The sequence below is a fragment of the Pinus tabuliformis genome, chromosome 5_2, assembly GCF_031772625.1.
Source record: "Pinus tabuliformis cultivar Carrire ecotype Pingquan chromosome 5_2, CPIR1, whole genome shotgun sequence".
Lineage (NCBI taxonomy): Eukaryota > Viridiplantae > Streptophyta > Pinopsida > Pinales > Pinaceae > Pinus > Pinus tabuliformis.
The window spans coordinates 934721419-934742947 of NC_142306.1; the positions used below are offsets into that span (position 1 = coordinate 934721419).

General features: G+C 37.2%; 1 non-coding gene and 1 pseudogene across 2 annotated transcripts; both read left to right on the plus strand.

The window, feature by feature from the left end:
- Positions 1-13558: 13558 nt before the first annotated feature.
- Positions 13559-17782, plus strand: LOC149162332 (large ribosomal subunit protein eL14y pseudogene; annotated as a pseudogene). The gene is made up of 2 exons (XR_016261924.1): positions 13559-13595; positions 17266-17782. The product of XR_016261924.1 is annotated as a large ribosomal subunit protein eL14y pseudogene (transcript).
- Positions 13951-14082, plus strand: LOC149162333 (small nucleolar RNA snoR137). Its single transcript, XR_016262169.1, has one exon. It is a non-coding gene; the product is annotated as a small nucleolar RNA snoR137 (small nucleolar RNA).
- Positions 17783-21529: the final 3747 nt, after the last annotated feature.

Sequence of the window (21529 nt, forward strand, 5' to 3'; positions counted from 1 at the left end):
GGAACACAAGTCGTTAATCTAGTGAATTTTCGATCATGAGATCATTTCGAGTGGAAAAAGGGATGTTAATGTCCACACTTGTTCAAACCCAAATAAATCCTCGCCATTAGATTCATAGCTCGATGACCATGCGATTGTTTCAGGTCGAAATGAAGGCAGCAGCCTCTGCGCTAATTGCGACCTGAATTAATATTTGTTATCGGATTGATGTTGGAAAAAATGTTAGATGGCTTCAGGCATAGGAGGGGTTGATGAAAGATTTTCCATTTATTCGTAAACACATAAAGTTGCCACTTAACACAACTTAATAACCCCAATTAAGCAAATAACAAAGGGTTACACGTATGGTTACTTCAATTTAGGCTATTAATTCTACATAGTCCACTGATTAATTTGTGCTTTAATAATTAGATCAAAGGCATGGGATTTCCTAACATAAGCTAAAATTTAGTCCTTAGATCAAAGGCATGGGATTTCCTAACATAATCTAAAATTTAGTCCTTAGGACAAATTTATCCCTAAGGGAATATAAATTAAAAAAATTTAAGACTTCATAATAGCAAAGTAGTATCACACACGCACCTCGTAATAGTTTTTGGGTTGGAAGCTAAATGTTGTAAGCATGGTATAATGAAGCACCAATGTAGCTATAACATGCGACTAATAAGTAGGATGTTGATGAATTAATAATTATGGAAAACAAACCCCCAACTTTTGTTTTTTTCTGAGAGAGAGTTTACCACAAGAGTAACAAGAAAATAAGAAAAAGAAGAAATCAAAGACGTATCAATACCTTCCTTTATTACCTATGTCAAGCCCACTTCTGCCACTTCGAGAACCACCATCTCGTGATTAATAGAATCCATTATTTACAATGATGATGCCCCAACTAGTCCTTCGCTCTAAACATGTTCATGGTCCTCAGTTGGTTGTACTTGTCTCCTTGAGTCTGATAAATTTAAGGAAGATTATTTGATTTATTCATCCTAAAATCATGCACATTCTTATACAGAGGGAGCTCATAATATTTGACTAGATGACCATATTTGTGACATCTCATACACCTGAAAGGGACCCCTTTGTAGTCAAGAATATTCCATCTTTCCTCACCTTCTTCAATGTCCATCATTTCTGCTAGCCCTTCATGAAGATATTCACAGTAATTATAGCCATAGACCTATCCCTAAAATGTTCATAAGAAGAGTTATGATTCAAATATGTACCAAGAGAAATAACTAGATCTTTGAAAATCAATTTGTCCTAGTAATTTGATGGAAGGCTAGGCAAATGGACCCAAAAAGGGACTACATCCATCCTTTCCCTAGTCACATAAAAAATAAGGGTCCAGAATTTAAAGAGCACCGAGGTAGATTTAATTTTCCAAACCTTTTGAGATGTCCACAAAGCTTCAACATGATCCTACAAATTGAGTTGAATCCAACCTTTGGAAAGCATTATAATATCGAGGGGTGATTTTATATTAGGATTCAATTCTTTTTTCATCCAAGCTCAAATATTGCTGGTATTGAACTTCCATCCTCGAGCTCGACCCACTAGGGATTTTCCCACCAACTCTACAACATTTTTCATCATAATGTCTTCCCCCAACACCAACTTCAGCTTCATCCTATTAGCTTTTTTCTTCATGCAACCTCGTTGAGAAAACTACTAGAGGTTGGTTGAAGGACCTCTACAAGAGAGTACACTCATTCGTAAGTCAAAAAAAGAACTAGTTGAGTGAGGAAGACCTTGAGCCATAAAACCCCCAAATTGAAATAGAAGACTTGGGGTTGGAGAACCCTTTGAAAAAATATTGGCTCCAATGTACGCTTTTTTGTTGATGATTATGAGTGGGATTAAACTCTTCAATATAATACTTCTTCTTTCTCCCTAGGTCCTTCTCCCAAGTACGTTTGTGGAACTTATCCATAACAAAAGTTTTTATCTCTTTACTATTTGTGAGACACATGCTCAAGCAAATACCCCATATACTAAACCATTTGTTATTTTGTTGCACCCAACATTAAACACAACCTCTGGCCATTTTCCCTCTTCCATTTGCTCATTTTTTTTAAATACCTTATGGCTCCCACCATAGCAATTGTTTCAATAGGAACAACCCTTGTTTCACTTAACAAGATAGCATAAGGAACTACACTTTTAATCTTAAATTTGTTTGTAAACAAACACTTTTGAATTTTCTCAATTTGTTTCCATTGCATCTTAGATGTACCGCTGACCCACAGTTCATAACTGTAGAGAGTCACCATAATCACTAAAAGCCCAAAAAGAGTTAGAGTGGTTTTCGAGTCCTATAACTCCGCCTCTCTACACCTTTTTTGAAAAGCATAAAATGCTTTCCAACCTCCCAAAGTTCTTTTCTTTCTACAACCATCCCAACTTAGATTTATGTTGAAGTCAATTTCGAGGTATTTGTAATCTGCAACTTCTTCTAGAATGTTGCCTTCAAAGTAGAACTTATGCTAGTTATGCTTTCTTTTGTTAGAGAAAACCACTACTTTCATTTTGCTAATATTGACTTGCATCCCCACCCTTCTACAAAAATGCTCAAGGGAAAGTAAGTGCTCTTGCAAACCAAGAGTAGATTTAGCAACGAATAAGGTCCTTTGCCTACAAAAGAAGCCTTATAACGAACTTGCCCAAATGGGTATTGTCACCCCCTTGTGAATTTAACCACTCTTTAAGCTTGTCGATATATAAACAAAATAGGGTAGGAGACACCGATATCGGTTCTAAAACTTTTAGAAATGCCTACTGAAGTTCTAATTTTGACTCTCTCCTCTTCATACAACCTATTCACAACTACTCTCAAAAGCTTGGGAACCCCGAGTTCCTCCATTATGTGCCAAAACTTATCCCTAGGAACCATGTCAAACACTTGTTTGAAATCAACAAAGCAACAAAAGGCTTCTTCCTTTTTCGCCCAAATTTTTTCAATGACATGCCTTAAAGTTTTACCATGATCAACTCTGGGATGTTTAAGTCTAAAACTTGCTTGCCCTTTAGAATGTTTATCTCTTTCTTCTGCCCACTTGCTGATTTTATTTTCTAACATGCTTCCAAATAACTTTGCAAAGAAGGGGTTTATCAATATGGTCCTATAATTGGAGGGATTATTTACGTTACCACTCTTGAAAATTGCTAGACTAGTTGTCCAATCTGTGGGGAACCCTTGTTGTATGATGTTGTTGAAAAATTTTGTGATGTGAGGTGCATGAAGTTTTTAAAGCCCCACTTTAGATACTATGCTTGGAGTTCAACTAAGTCTTTTGCTTTTCCAACACCCAACTTCCATCTCTACCTCTTGCACCATGAAAAGTTTTGTATCAATATTGACCATGTAAAATATATTAAAAAAATTGTTTTGATGTTTATCAATATTTATTAACCATTTAATTTAAATAATTATACTATTACTAATATTATTAATAGTTTAAAAATCATAACCTATACATAATATTTAATTTATAACTAGTATTTATAAAATTATAATAATATTTATGTAGTAGCTTAGATTCATCTTAACTTTAGATCTACCAAGTCAAAGAGAGACCAAATCTCTGAGGTGCAAACCTTTTTTAGATTGAAAAAAAAGATATGATCTCTCCCACACATATCTTGAAATTAAAATAAATCTAAGTTAATTTAATTATTAACCTTTAGAGTTTAAAAATACCATAATTTTTTTTTTCTTACCCATCAAAATATTATTATTTTCATTTTAATTTTATTTTAACTAAATTAACCCATTAAATATTACAACATCTATCTCTATCATAATGGAGAGGGCTTCTCAAGGCAATTAAATTAAAGATTTATTTCCACATAAATCCAGTCCAACCCACCCCACTACATTAACATACCCAAACCACTCTCCCTCCCTACCTCATCATTCTTTGTAAACCCTAAAGCTCCAAACCCCAAGCAAGCATTACGAACCTCCTTTCTCCAACCCTACTTTCGAAACCCTAATTTCAACAATGATTTAATCTATTTGCGGGTAAAGGTCTCTATTTGATCGAAGGAGAGTTTTGTTGTCAAACTAAATCGTTTCATACGGAAAGAGATCAATGTTAATGTCGAACTAAATCCCCACATAGGGAGACATGAAAACTAAGTGGCCACTCATTTTTCTCAATCTGAGTATTTACCACCTTTGAGATAATTAAAATGTAGTTGAAATTTTCAGGGCATTTATGAGTAGAGCAGTGTGGTGAGCAATATGAGCAGAGTAGTGCGGGCAACAGTGAGAGCAGCAAGCAGTGAATAGTGAGCAGGGAGTTTTTATGTAGCAGAAGTATCGAGTAGCGAGCAAGCAACAACAAATACATTCAAACATGACAAAGTAACAAGAAATTTCAGAACATGTGGAGACAAATGATTTAGGACAAGTGAAAATTGCCTCGTCCACCAAAGCTGGGAAGTGGGTTTGGGTCAATGCCAAACAATATTGAGGCATTTTAAAACGAAGAATAGCCCGTCTAAAATGGGAGCAAACAAGGAAGAAACAGAGTAAAAAGAAAAGTAATCGAGCCCTTCACAAAAAGCACTCAAACAAGTCTCCTCCACAAGCATGTGGCAACAAGAAATCCAAGGGAAAAGTCATTGATGATTCTGCCTTATATAGTCCCACATCCACACCTCTCACCTGGTCATCTGATCTTTATGTGAAAGAATTGTTAAATGCAAAACAAAGGTTGGAGGTTTTAGAAGCTAAAGGGCAGGAAAGAGATCATAAAATTCATATAGGAACGACTGAGAACAAGGCGTTAGCAGAAAGCAATAAAATTTTAAAAGAATAAGTGACATTGCTACAGGAAGCTCTCCTGATAGGGAAGACAGAATGGCAACACATGAAGGCGGATGTGCAAAACATAAATAAATATGTAGTGGAAAGTATAGAGGTGGTGAATGTGAAATCATCCCAGGATAACGAGAAAATGATTGCCCAAATAAACAACCATGAAGAGAACGCAAGAGAAGAAACGAAAGAAGATTCCACCAAAGTTTCCAAAACTTGGGCTCCAGTTATTAGCAATTTTGCTAATAAGGAAAGAGAAACAAATATTCAGGTTGACAACATGCAAGATAGTGAAGGCAAGGAAAGACAAAATATGGCAACAAACATAGTTATTAAAGGGGTGAAAGGCTATGGGAAAAATGAATGTACTCTTGACCTTGCAAGAGACTTCTTGAAAGATAAGTTGTTATGGCAAGGAAAAATATGCCAAGCATGGAGGGTGTGTAAGTTTAACGGGGAGAGAGTTAGGCCCATAAAATTCATTATGCCTAGCTTGTGTGATAAATATATTATTTTAAGCAAGAAACATTTCTTGAGGGGTTCTCATTTTTTTACTAGAAGAAGATTTAACAGTGAAACAACAAGAGGAAAGAAGGGAGGAAATTTTAAAGGTTAGAGAAGTAAGAGATGAAGGAAAGAGAGCATGGATTTATAAAGGCAAAGTTGTGATAGCGCAATTTAGACCTTCTTCTAGAACAGAGCAGCAAGATGTTAATAAAGAAGAGGCAACAAACTCTTCAACAAGAAATCAGAAAGCAATGTCGGTATAGGAAAACAGGGAAAAAGACTCAAATGTGAGTCTTGCATGTCAAAATAAATAGCAATCAAGTCATACCCAGGTTTCCTTAAGATTAGATTGTTGGAATTGCAGAGGTTACCCATGGAGACGAGGACTTGGGTTAGGGCCTATTGCAGAAAATAGATACATAATTTGCCTCATAGAAACACATGAGCATGAAATGTGCAAGACACCTTTGTTTGAAGGATACTGGGAGATGGCAGTGTGGAACAAGGCAACAGATAATAGCAAAGGGCACGAGGGTATCATGGTTTTAGTAAGGGAGAAAGAAGTTCGTCTCATTCAGTTAGAAAAAGAAGACTCAAATAAGCAATTCATTTGGTTTAAAATATCAGAAAACGGAAACCACATCAGAATTGCAACATGATATTTTGCGCCACAGGTTTAAAAAATCTACAAAGGTAGAGGGTTTGACCACAAAGATTCATTTGCAACTTTAAAAGTGGATATTGCAACATATTCGCAGCTAGGTGAAGTCCTTATAGTGGGGGATTTCAATGCTAGGACTGCAAGTGAACAAGCTAGCATTCTTTGTTGTAAAGATGATTGTGACCCTATTTGGCTTACAAAAGAAAGTAATCATCAGTGGGAAAGAATTTTAGGGGACAGGGGCTGCAATATCTTTGGTGAACAATTGCTTACTCTATGTGGGGCCTTTGATTTAGTCATTTGTAATGGTTTGACTAGATGGGCAAAGTTCGGTAATTTCACTTGCAATACTTACAATGGAGCAAGTGTGGTAGATTATGTAATTTGCTCGCATGGTTTGTGTGAGAAAATGGAAGAAGTTTTGGTTGGAGATCAGCTGTGGGATTTGAAATTAGATCACAAGCCAAATTATTTATGTTTCTCTTGGATTGGAAAGAAACAATTACAGTAAAAAATTCAGCATGTCCAACAAAATCTCCCACTCGGCAGAATTCTTTCGACCCTAGAAAATTGTAATACCTTCAAAATGATGCTAGAGAGGCTCTTTGAGAAGGAGAAAATTACAATTCATAGCCTTGATAGTCATGAATTAACACATTTAATTCAATGCGCACTTGCAAAATGCAAAAGAACAAAAATTAAGAAGTCTGAAACAAATTGCTTTCCGGTTAATGTTTGGTTTGACGAGGAATGCAAAAAGGCAACGAGAATGTGAAAAGAGTTAAACAAGGATAACATAAAACTCAAATCTTACAAGCATTTATTAAGCAAGAAAAAAGTTGATTTCATGGTTTCAAGGAGGAAAGAATTAATCTTCCTTGGGAAAAATAATCCCAAGTTATTTTGGAAGGAGCTCCAACCGAAAAAGATACAAATTGGAAATAATATTACAACTTCTAAATGGTTTGACTATGCAAGACAACTCTATGAGCAGGTTCCCAAGGTTGACCCTCCCCCCTTCGTCAACACTGATACTGAACTTTTCATGGTACAAGAGGTAGAGATGGGTATCAAGAAGTTGGGTGTTGGAAAAGCAAAAGACTTAGCTGAACTCGAAGCAGAATATCTAAAGTGGGGCTCAAAGATTCTTGCATCTCACATTACAAAAATCTTCAACAACATCATACAACAAGGGCTCCCCACAGATTGGACAACTAGCTTGGCAATACCTCTTTTCAAGAGCGGTGACGTCAATAATCCCTCCAATTATGGGACCATCATGATAAACCCTTTGTTTGCAAAGCTATTTGGAAGCATGCTAGAAAACAAAATTAGCAAGTGGGCAAAAGAAAGAGATAAGCGTGCTAAACGGCAAGCAGGTTTTAGATCTAAGCATCCCATAGTTGATCACTGCATAACTTTAAGGCGCACCATTGAAAAAGTTGGAGAGAAAAAGGAAGAAGTCTTTTGTTGCTTTGTTGATTTCATAAAAGCGTTTGACTTGGTACCTAAGGATAAACTTTGGCAGAGAATGGAGGAACTTGGGGTTCCTAAACATTTGCAAGCAGCGGTGCATAGGCTGTATGAAAGGGTGAAAGTCAAAATTAGAACTTCAGCAGACATTTTTGAAAGTTTTAGAAGAGATATCGGGGTCAAGCAAGGTTGTCCACTGTCTCCTACCCTTTTTGGTTTATATATCGACAAGCTTCAGGAGTGGTTAAATTCGCAAGGGGGTGATGGTATCTATTTGTGCAAGTTTGCTATAAGGCTTCTTTTATATGTAGATGATCTTATTCTGATTGTTAAATCGACTCTTGGTTTGCAAGAGCACTTACTATCCCTTGAGCATTTTTGTAAAAGTTTGAGGATGCAAGTCAGTATCAGCAAAACGAAAGTAGTGGTCTTCTCTAGCAAAAGAAAACATAACCAACATAAGTTCTACTTTGAAGGCAACATTTTGGAATAAGTTGTGGATTACAAATCCCTCAGAATTGACTTCAACAAAAATCTAAGCTGGAATGGTTGTAGAAAGAAAAGAACTTTGGGGGGTTGGAAAGCATTTTATGCTTTTCAAAATAGACATAGAGAGACAGAGTTATGGCACTAGAAGACCACTCAAACTCTTTTTGGGCTTCTGGTGATTCCGATGATTCTCTATGGTTGTGAATTGTGGGCTAGCAGTACCTTTGACATGCAGTGGAGACAAATTGAGAAAATTCAAAAGCGTTTGATTACAAACAAATTTAAAATTAAAAGTGCAGTTCCTTATGATATCTTGTTAAGTAAAACAGGGACTGCTCCTATTGAAGCAATTGCTATGGTGCGAGTCATAAGGTATTTAAAAAAAATTGAGCAAATGGAAGATGGTAGATGACCTAAGGTTGTATTTAATGATAGATTGTGCAAGAGCAAAAAAACTTGGATGCAACAAAATAATGAAAGGTTTAGTAAATGGGGTATTTGCTTGAACGCGTGTCCCATAAACAACAAAGAGATAAAAACTTTTGTTATGGAAAAGTTCCACAAACGTACTTGGGATAAGGAGCTAGGAAGAAAGAAAAAATTACTATATTGAAGTGTTTAATCCCTGTTGGACACCTAATCCTAAAGGGTTAGCGTGGAAGTTGAATGGACAAAGAAGTCCAAGAGACCTTGGGATCTGAATCCCAAGAGTCACCTATTGTACTATAAATGTACATCTATTGTTAATAAAAATTGTACTCAATGATTTATCTTTCCATCTGTCTCGCTGTCCATGTGAGTTTAACATGGTATCAGAGCCATGATGTGTGGCCTGTGTAGTTTTTTCATGGTTTATTTTAGCTGAGCGCCTATGTCCTGCGTGCCTCTGTCCTGACACTGAGCACTGTCCTGAGACTGCTTGCCTCTGTCCTGAGCACCTCTGTGAGACTGCGCATTGTCCATAGTTATGCGCTACTGAATGGGCGTTTTTGATATTGAATGCACCTGAGAAGCATAAGCGTTCATGCAGAAAATATACCCTTGATAATCTGCCTCTGGCATACCTGTCTCTGCGCCTCTAAGCCTGAGCGTTTATCTGACACACCAGCGGTGCATACGCCCTCTGCCATTACGTACGTTGCTGCCAGTACGTTGAATTGAACTTGTCTACCTTGAATCCAGCTGCCAGTACGTTGAATTGAGGTATGAGTATACTAAATGCTGTGGACTGTGTTGTTTATTTGATGGACTGCGTTTTTCTGTAAAACGTTTGGGCTACCCTGCGTTGAATGGAACGTTGGACTACTACTCTACTCTACTCGCCAAAACCTTGTTCGGCTGCTTCAAGAAGAGCGACGGCCTTTGCAAGTTCGTCGGAGTTGGGAGAACCATATCGTCTGTAAACGTAGCGGGCAGAGGCTAACTCTTCCAGGGATCGAACTCGTAAACTGACGACTGCCACAAGGCTTTCCCACTGAAAGCATTGCTAGAATCCCCTGCGCACAACGACCCTGCACGAGCACAAATTGAGGAATCCAGGAGCTCCTCACCGGCCATGTTTTTGGCATCAAAGATTCACTTCTTTTTGCTTTCTCTGCCGCGCTTGAAAGAGAATAGTTACTGCAATAAATCCAAGGCCTCAAAATATTTCTGAGCAGCCATATATCTGGCATAAATAGATTTGTACATTTGTTGAGCTTCATAATAATTTCCAGCTTGTATAGAATCTTCTTTTCATTGTTAAATTCTTGGAGTGTATTGTTGGTAAGCCGTGTAGATTTGTTGAAGTTCTTGGCACCAGTCCAATAGGAGATCGAATTGCAGAACCACTCTTCCAAATCAGAAAACCTTGTTTACATACGCTAACAGCAGTTCATTTGGAAACGGAACGAATTGATGTTGTACCTGTAGCAGTCTTTATAAAGTGGCCGAATTGATTTCAAGACCTTCCCAAGATGAGCGCTGTTGCATGGTGCTGACGACGACGATTCTTGCTTCGACTTCGTGAAATGCCTGTGGGGCTTATTCCTCAATTTATAGTATTCAGAAACGTGGAATAAACATTGATCTACATGCCGACAGAAAAAGACCACTAGTATTTGTTTTCGATCTGCATCTGTACAGTTAAAGAGAGGGTCGATCTCTGAAGCCCATGGTGTGAGCTCACGAGACCGTTGTCATTTCCGACTTATTGAAGCCCTTGGATTCGAACAAGGTGTTTAACTCGTCCACGCTCATCATTGCTTCTGGGAGATTGCCTGCAACTCAAGAAGCTTCCTTGCAGTCAGAGAGAACAAGCTCAGTTTTGGTACCTTGGAAATTGAATTCAAGAACAAACAGAAGTCAAGCCGCACTCTGCGAAATCATAGCTGTCCAGAGCTTTTATCACCAACTTTGCCGCTTCAGGGACTCCACTAAACGCCACCGCCAATTCCTTTTGAAGGGTTTCAAACTCGTTAATGTTGTCGATTATGTAATTTTTGAGGCTATCACCGTCAGCTTTGATCTCAAGGCGGCCTTTGACAGACGAGAGAATTTTAGTAAATAAAGAACTGAGGACACTCGAACCGGCGACCTGGGAAAATCCTCATTCATCGCATGGAAGAGTGAAATGGCTATCAATGGAGACTGAGAATATTAGTGAGAATGTTGTGAAGCCCATGGTATCAGTTAAAGAGAGGGTCGAAAAGATAAAATCCTTGGTCGAAACTCTTGCTAGGATCAGTTCAGGAAGCCGCCCATTTTAATAGGTAGCCGCTTGTAGAGTAGCAGTTAAAGCTCAGAAGACAATTGGATGCCCTCTCCGCTCAGCGCTTCAACGTTTTGAAGGATTGAACACTGCATTATATATTTCGACCAGCATATTGAACGCTGCATATATATATCGACCAGCATATTGAACGCTGCATATATATATATCGACCGGCATTATATTTGGTAGTTCTGTGCTTGAATTGATCGATATTGGTTGAAATTTTTGAGGTTTGGAAGGTGCAGATTATTGCACAGGTATAGGAGGTTGTTCGGTTCCAAGGTTTTCAAAGATGGGGCCTTCTGCTGGCCTGCTTTAGTTTTGAGTATTTACTTGTGACGCTCATTTCCTTAAGTCAAGATTGTTCACAGCGTTATTCATGAATGTTTCCAATAGGGACATCATTTATTCTTCTCAAGGAACTGGTGAAGCCATGGTTCAATTGATATCAGTCCTGTATTGCACTTGGTAATTTTAGAAATTTTATTTTTCTGTTAAAGCTCATCTTGGTAAAGACTGAGCAATAAGTGCTGACAAGAATGAGTTTATTCAAGGAGATTATGAGTTGATGCTTTAAGGATGTTGTTTCTTTCATTCTCTAATCATAGTTTGGTTAAACTTTGGCTGCCATGCGAAGAGTTTTGCTGTTGACAGAGAAAACCTATTGATTTTGTAAATTTGGAGGGAAGGAAGAAGCTTTTGTTCTGCTTGGACTAATTTTCAGAGAGAGATTTGCTGAACTTTTGCATCTAGATATATTTTTTCTGTTTAGTAAAGATATCCAGAAATGACTAAAATTGGTGAAATATTGGAGTTCTTAAAAACTCTCATACATTCCTCAGATCATGATACAGTGAGAATAAGCAAAACTTCTCTGGTTGATATTAGAACCTGTTTGTATAATGTACAAGAGAATATTGAGTTTTTGCAGCTTGAGACAAAGCTACAGCAGGAAGAATTACAGCACTGGAGTCATCATTCTGAACCTGTTTCTGTTCAGAACAATGAAGCAGACTCCCATAAACAACAAGTCAATAATGGTACAGTTCATTCAAATAAAGTAGCAGTTGTATATGCAGATGCAGAAACTCAGTCTGCACTTCCCAAGCCCATCATCAGACCTTGGGAACAGCTTGTCCACAACAAGCACAAAACTGGTCTTGGTTATGACAAGGACTTGTCCTTTCATATTCCAGACTATGCCAAGCCCATTCAGTTTCAGAGTGTTGGATTCATTTATGACAGTTCACCTGCTCCTTATGACAGTTCAGTTTCAGCTGTTCCAGATTCTACTCCTCTTCCACCGCAGCAACAACAACAACACATTGTAAAATGCCAACACTGTGACCGAGTTGGGCATTTGAAAGATCACTGTTTTGATCTTCATCCATGTAAGCACTGTCATAAAACCAGCCATTCTTCACACAGATGCTTCAGAAACAAACATTCTGCAAGAACAAAGATTCATCTAGGATGGATCGCTTCTTGGCAATGGGCATCAACAGCCAAGAAGATATTCCAAACACATGTCAGAACTTGTTCCAGAGTATTGAGCAGTCTTGCAGTTGAGTTTTCTCCATCTTCTCACCTTGTACCTGACAGGGGGGAAAATGATGGTCATCTACAAGCTTCAAAGCCACATCAAGCGAGCCTGAGCCACAACCTGCCACACCAGTTTCAGAGTTGCAGCCAGAGACAAAGATGCCCGTGAACACACATTGAGAACACTTCCTCTAGCAGAAGACTCCAGCTTCTTGCCAGCATTGGAAGAGTTCAGGAATTGCATTAAGCATTCCAGAGTTGTTGGTTATCCTTAAACCATCACAGGTTGAGACTTCCCTTTTCAGGTTGAAGTTTTACCTTTTATGCGGGGTGAGACCTCCCTTTTATGGTTGAAGGTTTCCCTCTTTAAAACAATAGGATCACTTCCTCTAGCAGAAAACTTCAGTTTCTTGCCAGTTTTGGAAGAGTTCCGGGAACTGCACTAAGCGTTCCAGTGTTGGTGGTCATCCTTAAACCACCGCCCTTTTTTACCAACATTTCATAGAGCACATTCAGCCTAGTGCTGCCATGCATTTTTTGCACATTTTGTATTACAGCTCTCTTCTTGGACTCATACATAACCCTTCGGATTAAGGGGGGGAATGTTGGACACCTAATCCTAAAGGGTTAGCGTGGAAGTTGAATGGACAAAGAAGTCCAAGAGACCTTGGGATCTGAATCCCAAGAGTCACCTATTGTACTATAAATGTACATCTATTGTTAATAAAAATTGTACTCAATGATTTATCTTTCCATCTGTCTCACTGTCCATGTGAGTTTAACAATCCCACTCATAATTATCAACCAAAAGCATACTTAGAGGCCAATATCTCTTGGAGAGCCAAAATTCTTATTGCCCAGTCAAAGACTAATTCTCATAACTCCGTTGTGAAAAAAGGCCAAAGAAAGTGTGGGAAGAAAGGGTATGCATTTTTTGTTCTTACAGAAAAGTGGAAACAGAGAAACATTTCATTTTAAATTGTGAAGCCTTCAAAGACAACAGGGAAGGTTATGAAGATATCCTGACAGCTAGCTCTTGGGATAATCTATTTAGCGAGGGGTTTGTCGAGAAGCTTGGAGCATTTATTGTAAAGCTTCATAGAAAAAAACAAAATACATCACGGAGATGAAAAAACAATCTATCCCATAAGCTATCTTTAACTTAAAATAAATTCTTTCTTTCTTCAAGCATTTCAAGCCTCTTACTCTAACCCTACTTCCGAAACCCTAAATTCAACAGCGTTTTAATCTGCTTGTTGCTATTTTATAGCAAAATTGGAAGCGTGGTTATCATGTGGGCTCGGTCTCTGGAGGCATTCTTGTGTGGAGTATATTTTTGTGGACTGAAGGTTCGATCTTCTTTACTACAAACTATTATAGTTTTTGTTCGTTTACTGCAGGTTGTCAACGATTAATAAATTACTGCACTGTTTAAGCTCTTCGGAAAATATCGGTATATTTTTCTGGCAACCTTGTAAGTAGGGTTTGAAGTTGCTTTTCATAGGCGTTGCATTCCTGACTTTCATTTGAAGGGATGTGTCAAGAAAAGCATAAATGGAGTTTGCAGGCATCGATAAATTTTAACTGAGTGCATTCATTAAGCGGAGCATTCAGTAAACGTTTTCTTGCTTACATTCACAGAGGATTCTTTGGGTTACTTGGTTTCCTGTTGGTTTACTTGGTTAGTCTATATGTTATACTGTTGTTGCTTCTCAGTTGTGTGCTTCCTAATACATGGAAGACGTACTCAGTAAGAAGCATAAATTAAATGTCCAGTCTGATAACAGCCCGGTGTGGTATATTATGCATCGGGTTCACCTGTCTCCTGGTAAATTTATATCAGCAGAATCATCTGTCTCCCGGGGAATTTCATGACATTGTCTTCTTGTTGGTTTTCAGCTTAAGGTTGTGAAGGTTTGGGTTTTATGTAGTTGATTTTAGTGCTATGATTTTTATGTTAGGGTTATGGTCAAACGAGGATTATATATACCAAAAATTTTCTTTCATCCCTCTTCTCAGGGAAACCAGATCCCTATGAATATAGTTGGTGAGACCTAATTCATAGTCGGTGAGAACTCGTTTAAGGTACCAAAATGTCTCAGGGAAACCAGATCCCTATGAATATAGCTGGTGAGACCTGGTTCATAGTCGGTGAGACCTCGTTTAAGAGTGTACCAAAATGGTTGGCTTGTCGTCTATATTGTGATTGTCAATTTTTTCTTCCAAATCTGTCTTTCTGAGTGATTGATAGTCCAGTTGATTGATAGTCCAGGATAACCCTCCTGTACTGTAATATTCAAGTTACAAATGATCCTGGCTTGTAATATTCAAATGAATCTGGCCTATAATATTCAAATGATACATTATGTTGGCTTTGTGTCATGATTGATGATTGGTGAAGTGATGGGCTGCTTGTTCTTGGTCACGGTCACTTCACTTGGGGATAAGGTCCTTCATAGCCAGATCTTGCCAATGAGTTTGAATGAATTCTCGAATGTCTCACTCGAATCAAAGTCAAGTCAAGGGAATGTGCCATTATGCCAGCCCAAAATTGGCTAGCTTGTCAGCGCCAAATTGTTGCCATTGTCCCCAAAAATGTTGCCATTTGCCCCAAAAATGGGAGAAGAGGGAGCTGTGTTTTTTGTAAGGAGTTTTGCATTGCTACTTTGGAGATTTGCATTAGATTTTGTGGAAGATATTGATAATGGCCATGAAATCTCTTTCATTAACATGTTTGGGTTATTATTTGTAGTTTCAACTAAAAGACCCTGCCCTAGTGCTCAGATTCCTTTAAGATTTTAAGATTATTAATGAAGGTATATGGCACTCACATAAGCATGTAAAATCCAATGTAAAATCCACTCATTGGCTTGGCTAGGTTTTCCTTTAGAAGTCTCACTGAAGCGAAGTTCTCTGAAGTCCTTCAAAGGGGGACCAGAAGATAGGGCTGGAAGGGAAGAAATTGGGGATAGAGGGAGGACCAGCGGACAGGGCCGGAAGGGAAGAAATTGGGGATAGAGGGAGTTTACCGAAGGAAGGGTTAGGTTTAGGGTTAGGATTAATGCTTGTATTCTTTTCTTTGATATTTTATTGTATTCTTTTCTTTGACATTTTAAGATTACAAAAGGGCGTTTTGATTTTGAAAGTATAATTGTAGTTATGGCATGATTTTTTTATTCACTCCTATCCTCTTAGGAGTTAAGGGTAGGGTTTCTAATATTTAAATTGGACTTATTACTCTCATATGAATTGGTTTTCAGCTTATTAAATTTTAAAGATCTTTTACAGAGATTCTTGTAAATCGTGTTGCCCCATTTCATTCATATGGATCTTCACACATTAAAATTCTATATATTTAGAGGTTTTTTTGGGTTCTTTCTTCTTATTTTTAATATTCCTAATAACAGTAGAATTTGGTCTTCACAAAATTATTTTACCAATTTTTTTTAGGTTTTTTTCAACAATGATGGCCTATTTCAAAATTCCTTCAATTTTACAGGATGAATTTCTAAAAATTTAGAATACTATATGAAATCCTTAAAAATTGGAATTCTTTTTTAAAAAATATTGTCGTAATTTGATAGTTTTTTTTTCAGAGGAAAAAAAGCTATATTTGTTATATTGAGATCATATAAGCTGTCATAAGATTACAATTTTCCATGATAAATTCGTGAATGGATGGCCGGTAAGAGACCAACCGGCATTTTGGATCATCATTGTGCGATATAAGAATAGATCAAAATAGTAGAAAACATAGAGAAAATATACACAGGATCTGTGCAAAATGTAGAGAATATAAACAACATGTAGATATATGGCGATCCAAAAACTAGCGCAAACCAGAGAAAAAGAGCCAGCATCCGGAGGAGCCATCTATAGATGATGATTAGTCAGGAGGCAAGAAGCTGCAGATCATTGAAGAGATGGACTGTATATGTGGATGGAGATCCCGAAAAACGCATGCGCATCTGGACTTCCATACGTGCCAAACCGAGAGAAGGAAGATAGCCTGCCAGAGAGGTCGCTGTGATGACCACCAGAGAAAAGCATCCGAGACCGAGGAGAAGGGGGGAGCAGTGAAACCATAACAGTTTGACAACTCAAGCCAGATGGAGGAGGTGAAAGGGCAGTGAAGGAAAATGTGAATATTAGTTTCCAATGCCAGATGGCAGAAAACACATTGACTCGGACCCTGCCACCCCTTAGATTGAAGGACATCCCAGACAAGATTCCTGTTATGATAGAGTAGCCAGCCAAAAAGAATGGATTTTAGGGGGCAATTGGCTTTCCAGAGGGTAAGGGGATAGTTAGCATTATGAATTTCTAAAAATTTGGAATACCATATGAAATCTTTAAAAATTTGAATTCCTTTTTATAAAATATTGTCATAATTTGATAGTTAGCATTTAGAATTTTGATGATTAGTAAAATTTGCTCAGGTTTTTACGATACGTCATAGTTCATATTTTCCTTGTAATTATTAATTTTATATTAATAATCTCTGTAACACGGTAATTTGATAGTTAGCATTATGAATTTCTAAAAATTTGGAATACCATATGAAATCTTTAAAAATTTGAATTCCTTTTTATAAAATATTGTCATAATTTGATAGTTAGCATTTAGAATTTTGATGATTAGTAAAATTTGCTCAGGTTTTTACGATACGTCATAGTTCATATTTTCCTTGTAATTATTAATTTTATATTAATAATCTCTGTAACACGGACCAAAACTACTGCACAAGTTTTAAGTTTTTTAATACTTTCACTGTGTCACTTTTAAATTTATTCCTCAGTTTAAGTTTTACAGATCTCTTGTACCAATATAAATTAACTTGGTCAAACTCGTGTAAATGTGTTACATTGATTATAGTTTTACATATTGTTTACAGGGAGTGGTGTAAACTGGTCTACAGATGGTATCTAGTTTTACAGATCTCTTGTACCAATATAAATGAACTTGGTCAAACTCATGTAAATGTGTTACATTGATCATAGTTTTACATATTGTTGACAGGGATTGGTGTAAACTGGTCTACCGATGGTATCTATCTGTTTATATTATTACATATTCTGATTACAGGGTATCTATCTGTTTTTATGCAAATCGGGTATCATGCCTTTCAGGCGGGAGCTATGTCGAAATTGGACGTTTTGCTCTCGTAAACTATGGCCCCGACTATGGGAAGCTTGTGGTGATTGTGGATGTTGTAGACCAGAACCGGGCCTTGTTTGATGCACCCAAGATGGTGAGAACTCGGATGAACTTTAAGAGGCTTTCACTAACTGATAGATTGATAATCCCAGAGTGCCAAAGAAAAAAGTTTTGATTTAGGCAATGGAGGTTGCAGATATTCAAAAGAGGTGGCTAAATGATTTTGAGCGATTCAAAGTGATTCTGGCTAAGATCAAGAGAGGAGCAGTAATCAAGCGTGAACTCTCCAAGTTGAAAAATCAAAACACTGCCTGAGAATGAGAAAGCTGTATTGAATACATTGTTTCGAGACTGTTGCGTAGAAGGGAAGGATGGCTGATGTGATTTTTTTTAGAAATTTCATTTTTGTCCATCCATATATATATATTTTTAGTCTGGGAGATCTAATTATATTTGCTCTTTCGGTCAAATATAATGATTCTTCCTGGTCATTGGAAATTGCTTCTTCCTTTAAATTACGGTTGGCAAATTCAAAATATTTGCGTCTTATTTATATTAAGTTGCATTGTAATTCCGGGATCTGAGTTCCCTTATTACAGTATGCATTTATGATTCCTTTCAAGTATTTTAGCTCATAATTTGATCATTACATAGGCCTCAGCAACAAAATTGAAACCCCGAGGAACGAGAAGACTTCTACAGCTGTCACCTTTTTTGTGTTTGCCTTTTTTGCTTTTGTTTGTCTGTTTTAAACGTCAAGACAATCCCTCGTCACTTTTCATTGTTCTCGTTTAGTTCGGTTTCAACAGAGTTGTATACAATTAATCTAGGTTAGACGCAAGCTCTTTCTCAGCTATTGCCAGTTTCTCAAGGACTGTTATTATAGCAGAGGCAGATGTGCACCTAGGTCGAAGTCTACAAATTGGTCTTTACTTTTAGATTGGTCTTTAGAGTGACCTGTTTATGACCGTATACGAAATAACAGTGGCATATCACATCTCTTGTTGAAGATGATGCCTTTGTTAAGATGATTACATGCCTAGTTGTTTTTTCCATGGGTAGTTTTGATGCTTATGTTTGAATTGAAATTACATTGTTTTAAGTAGGTTTCACCTTTAATGTTCCTGTTGTCGCTTTTTCTAGACAGTATTTTCTAGCACTTGTAGCGGCAGTGCTTTTAAGTAGGTTTCCCCGTTAATGTTCCTGTTGTTGCTTTTTCTAGACAGTATCTTCTAGCACTTGTAGCAGCACTGCTTTAGGGGATAAGAAAAGCTTCCTGGAGACAGCCTTTGGGTTTATTATATCCTCTTTGTTAACCTCTTGGTGGGCCTCGCAGCTTCCCATAACTGACACTGTAGTGGTTTTGCATCCCTTGACTCTCCTTTGAAGTCATGTTTTGCATCCCTTGACTCTCCTTTGAAGTCGTACACATCACAAGAAGGAGAATCATCAATTTATGTTGTATAAGGATCTTGAGGGTTTGTTTGCATCTCGATGTTGTCTCTTTCTCCGCTTTCTTGACCACTGGGTGATGTTTCTTGATGCGAGTAGATGTCTTCTTGGAACAGTTTCAAATATCTTCGTTAGGATCATTAACCTCAATTTTTTTTTCAATATTATAATGTGCACAACAATCTTCAAACAAAGCAGCCAATAGACAATATTTTTTGCAATAATGATTGAATGCTAAGTGAAAGCTATTTAAAGAAGATATGTTGCCATGAGGTATTGTTTTGAACCAAACTTTAGCATCTCCCTTTAAAGAATGCATGAACAATTTCATTTTCATGTTCAAAACTAATACCTTGTTGTTCTGGCCTTCTATTCTATTTGTGTTTCCATTGAATTTAGGCAAATAGGTCTCCCATTATAGATATGAAGGGACTTGATTAGGATAACCAACAATAAAAGAAAAATCCAGTGGGGCAAATTTGTTGGCCAAGAAATTCATCCATGAGCCCATTTTGAAAAGCCCTCTAAGTGAGTGATCTCAAGTTCGAATGTAGTGGAAGTGTTTTGTTGAGGTTGCTTGAAAGCTAGGATGATCAAACAAAGATATAAACAATGGAGTTGCTAGGATGTTTACCATAAAATTGAAACATTGGAGTACCCAAGGTGAGAGATCTTTAACCCACACTTGTCTCCCTCACTAAAAAGAGGGAATGTAAAGATTTGTGGTACCGAGAGAAAAATATTCTAATAGGTTCCACAACAACGATGCCATAAAGATGTGGCTTTTTCTAGCACGTGTAGCAACAATGCTTTAGGGGATAAGAAAAATCTCCTAGAGACAGACTTTGGGTTGCTTATAGATTAGTGCCTAGGACATCTCAAGTAGTGCTAGCATATGTATCTTGAGAGCTTGCAACACTAATAGTTTTTTGTCACAGATAGTTTGAATAGGGTTGGTTCATAATTGCTCATGAAAGCACAATGTAAGAAATAACATGTGTGCAGAATTCATAATGACATTAACCTTGGAGGGATATATTTTCAACTCACCTCCTCTAACAATATGGCCCATGTAAACTAAAGAAGTTTTTCCAAACTCACACTTTGACATTTTTAAATGCAATTGTTTTTTTTTAAGACATCAAGTATTTTTCTCACATGCATTACATGTTCATCATGAGATCTACTAAAAATTAAGAAGTCATCTAAGTAGTTTATAACAAACTCATCAAAAAATGGTATCAACACATCATTCATCACGTGCATGAAGGTAGCAAGAGCATTACATAAATCAAAAGGCATAACTAGCCTTTCAAACAAACCTTGTTTTGTCTTGAATGTTGTCTTCCAATGTCTCCTTCAACAATTCTAATTCGATGGTAGCCACTCCTTAAGTCCAACTTAGTAAAATACTTTGCATCTTTTAATTGATCAAGTAAATCATCTATTCTAGGTATGCATGTGAGAAAAGTACTTGATGTCTTAAAGAAAGAACAATTGTATTTAAAGATTCTTTATCGTAATCTTGTTCAATGCACGAAAGTCCACACACATGCACCGTGTTCCATCCTTATTTGGTTCCAAAACAATAGGTGACCCACATGGCGAAGAACTTGGCCTAATGATCCCTTTATCCAACAACTCTTGAATTTTCTTTTTAATTTTTGCACTTTCCATCACTGACATCTTGTACATGCCAATGTTAGGAAGAGGACTATATTGTTATAAATGTATCTCATGTTGGATTTCTCTCTTGGGAGGCAATCCTTTTGGTTCTTGGAACATCTCATCATATTGGTTAACAACATCAACCAATTAAGATTTCAATCTTGAGCCACAACCTTGAAAAGCTTCATTATCGATATCATTCTTGGATTTGATCATTAGAAGCACAAAATTCTAGTTAGAATTCAATAGTCTTTTCATCTGCCCCACATTAACAAGTGCATGGTTTAGTTTCTTGCTATGGGCTCTTACAGTGTATTCTACCCCATCTTTGAACACTAATGGTATTTGTTTTCATGTCTATGGAAGATAGCTTTTCTGTCATAGAGATACGCGCTGCCCAAAACGATACCACATGTCTAATGGCACAACATCAAGTTCCACTTCATCTATGAAATTTGTAGTAATGACGAATTTCAATTTACATTTTCTAGTTACTTGCAATTGTGCATTGTCACACACCCATCCTGATGGATATGGCTTATGATGTGGAATGGTTTCCAAATTTGAACTTTTGACAATGTTTTTAGAGATGAGATTGGCTTGAGAGGCACTATAAAAAAGTATCAATTTTTCTATGTTTTGAGATTACCCTTATGTGAAAAAGTTCTATCATTTTATTTATTTATTTGGAGTTTCATTATGTAAAATCAAACCATTAGTGCTAGCAATGGATCATTGTAATTTTAGTTTCATCACCCGAATCGGATCCCAAATTCTGTTGAGTGGTTGCAAATGTCTTTTGTTGCTGAATTTATTTGGTTTCATCTCAGGATAAAGCTTCCAATAATGAGCTTCATTGTGACCCTATTTGGAACAATGTTTGCATGTTAATTTCTCTCCTTCCTTTTTAATGAATGCATTTTAATTTCCTTTCCCTTTGAAACCTTTTCTTTTCTTTTACCCTTGAATGGCTTTTTACTACCCTCTTTTGAAGTATTTTTTCCTC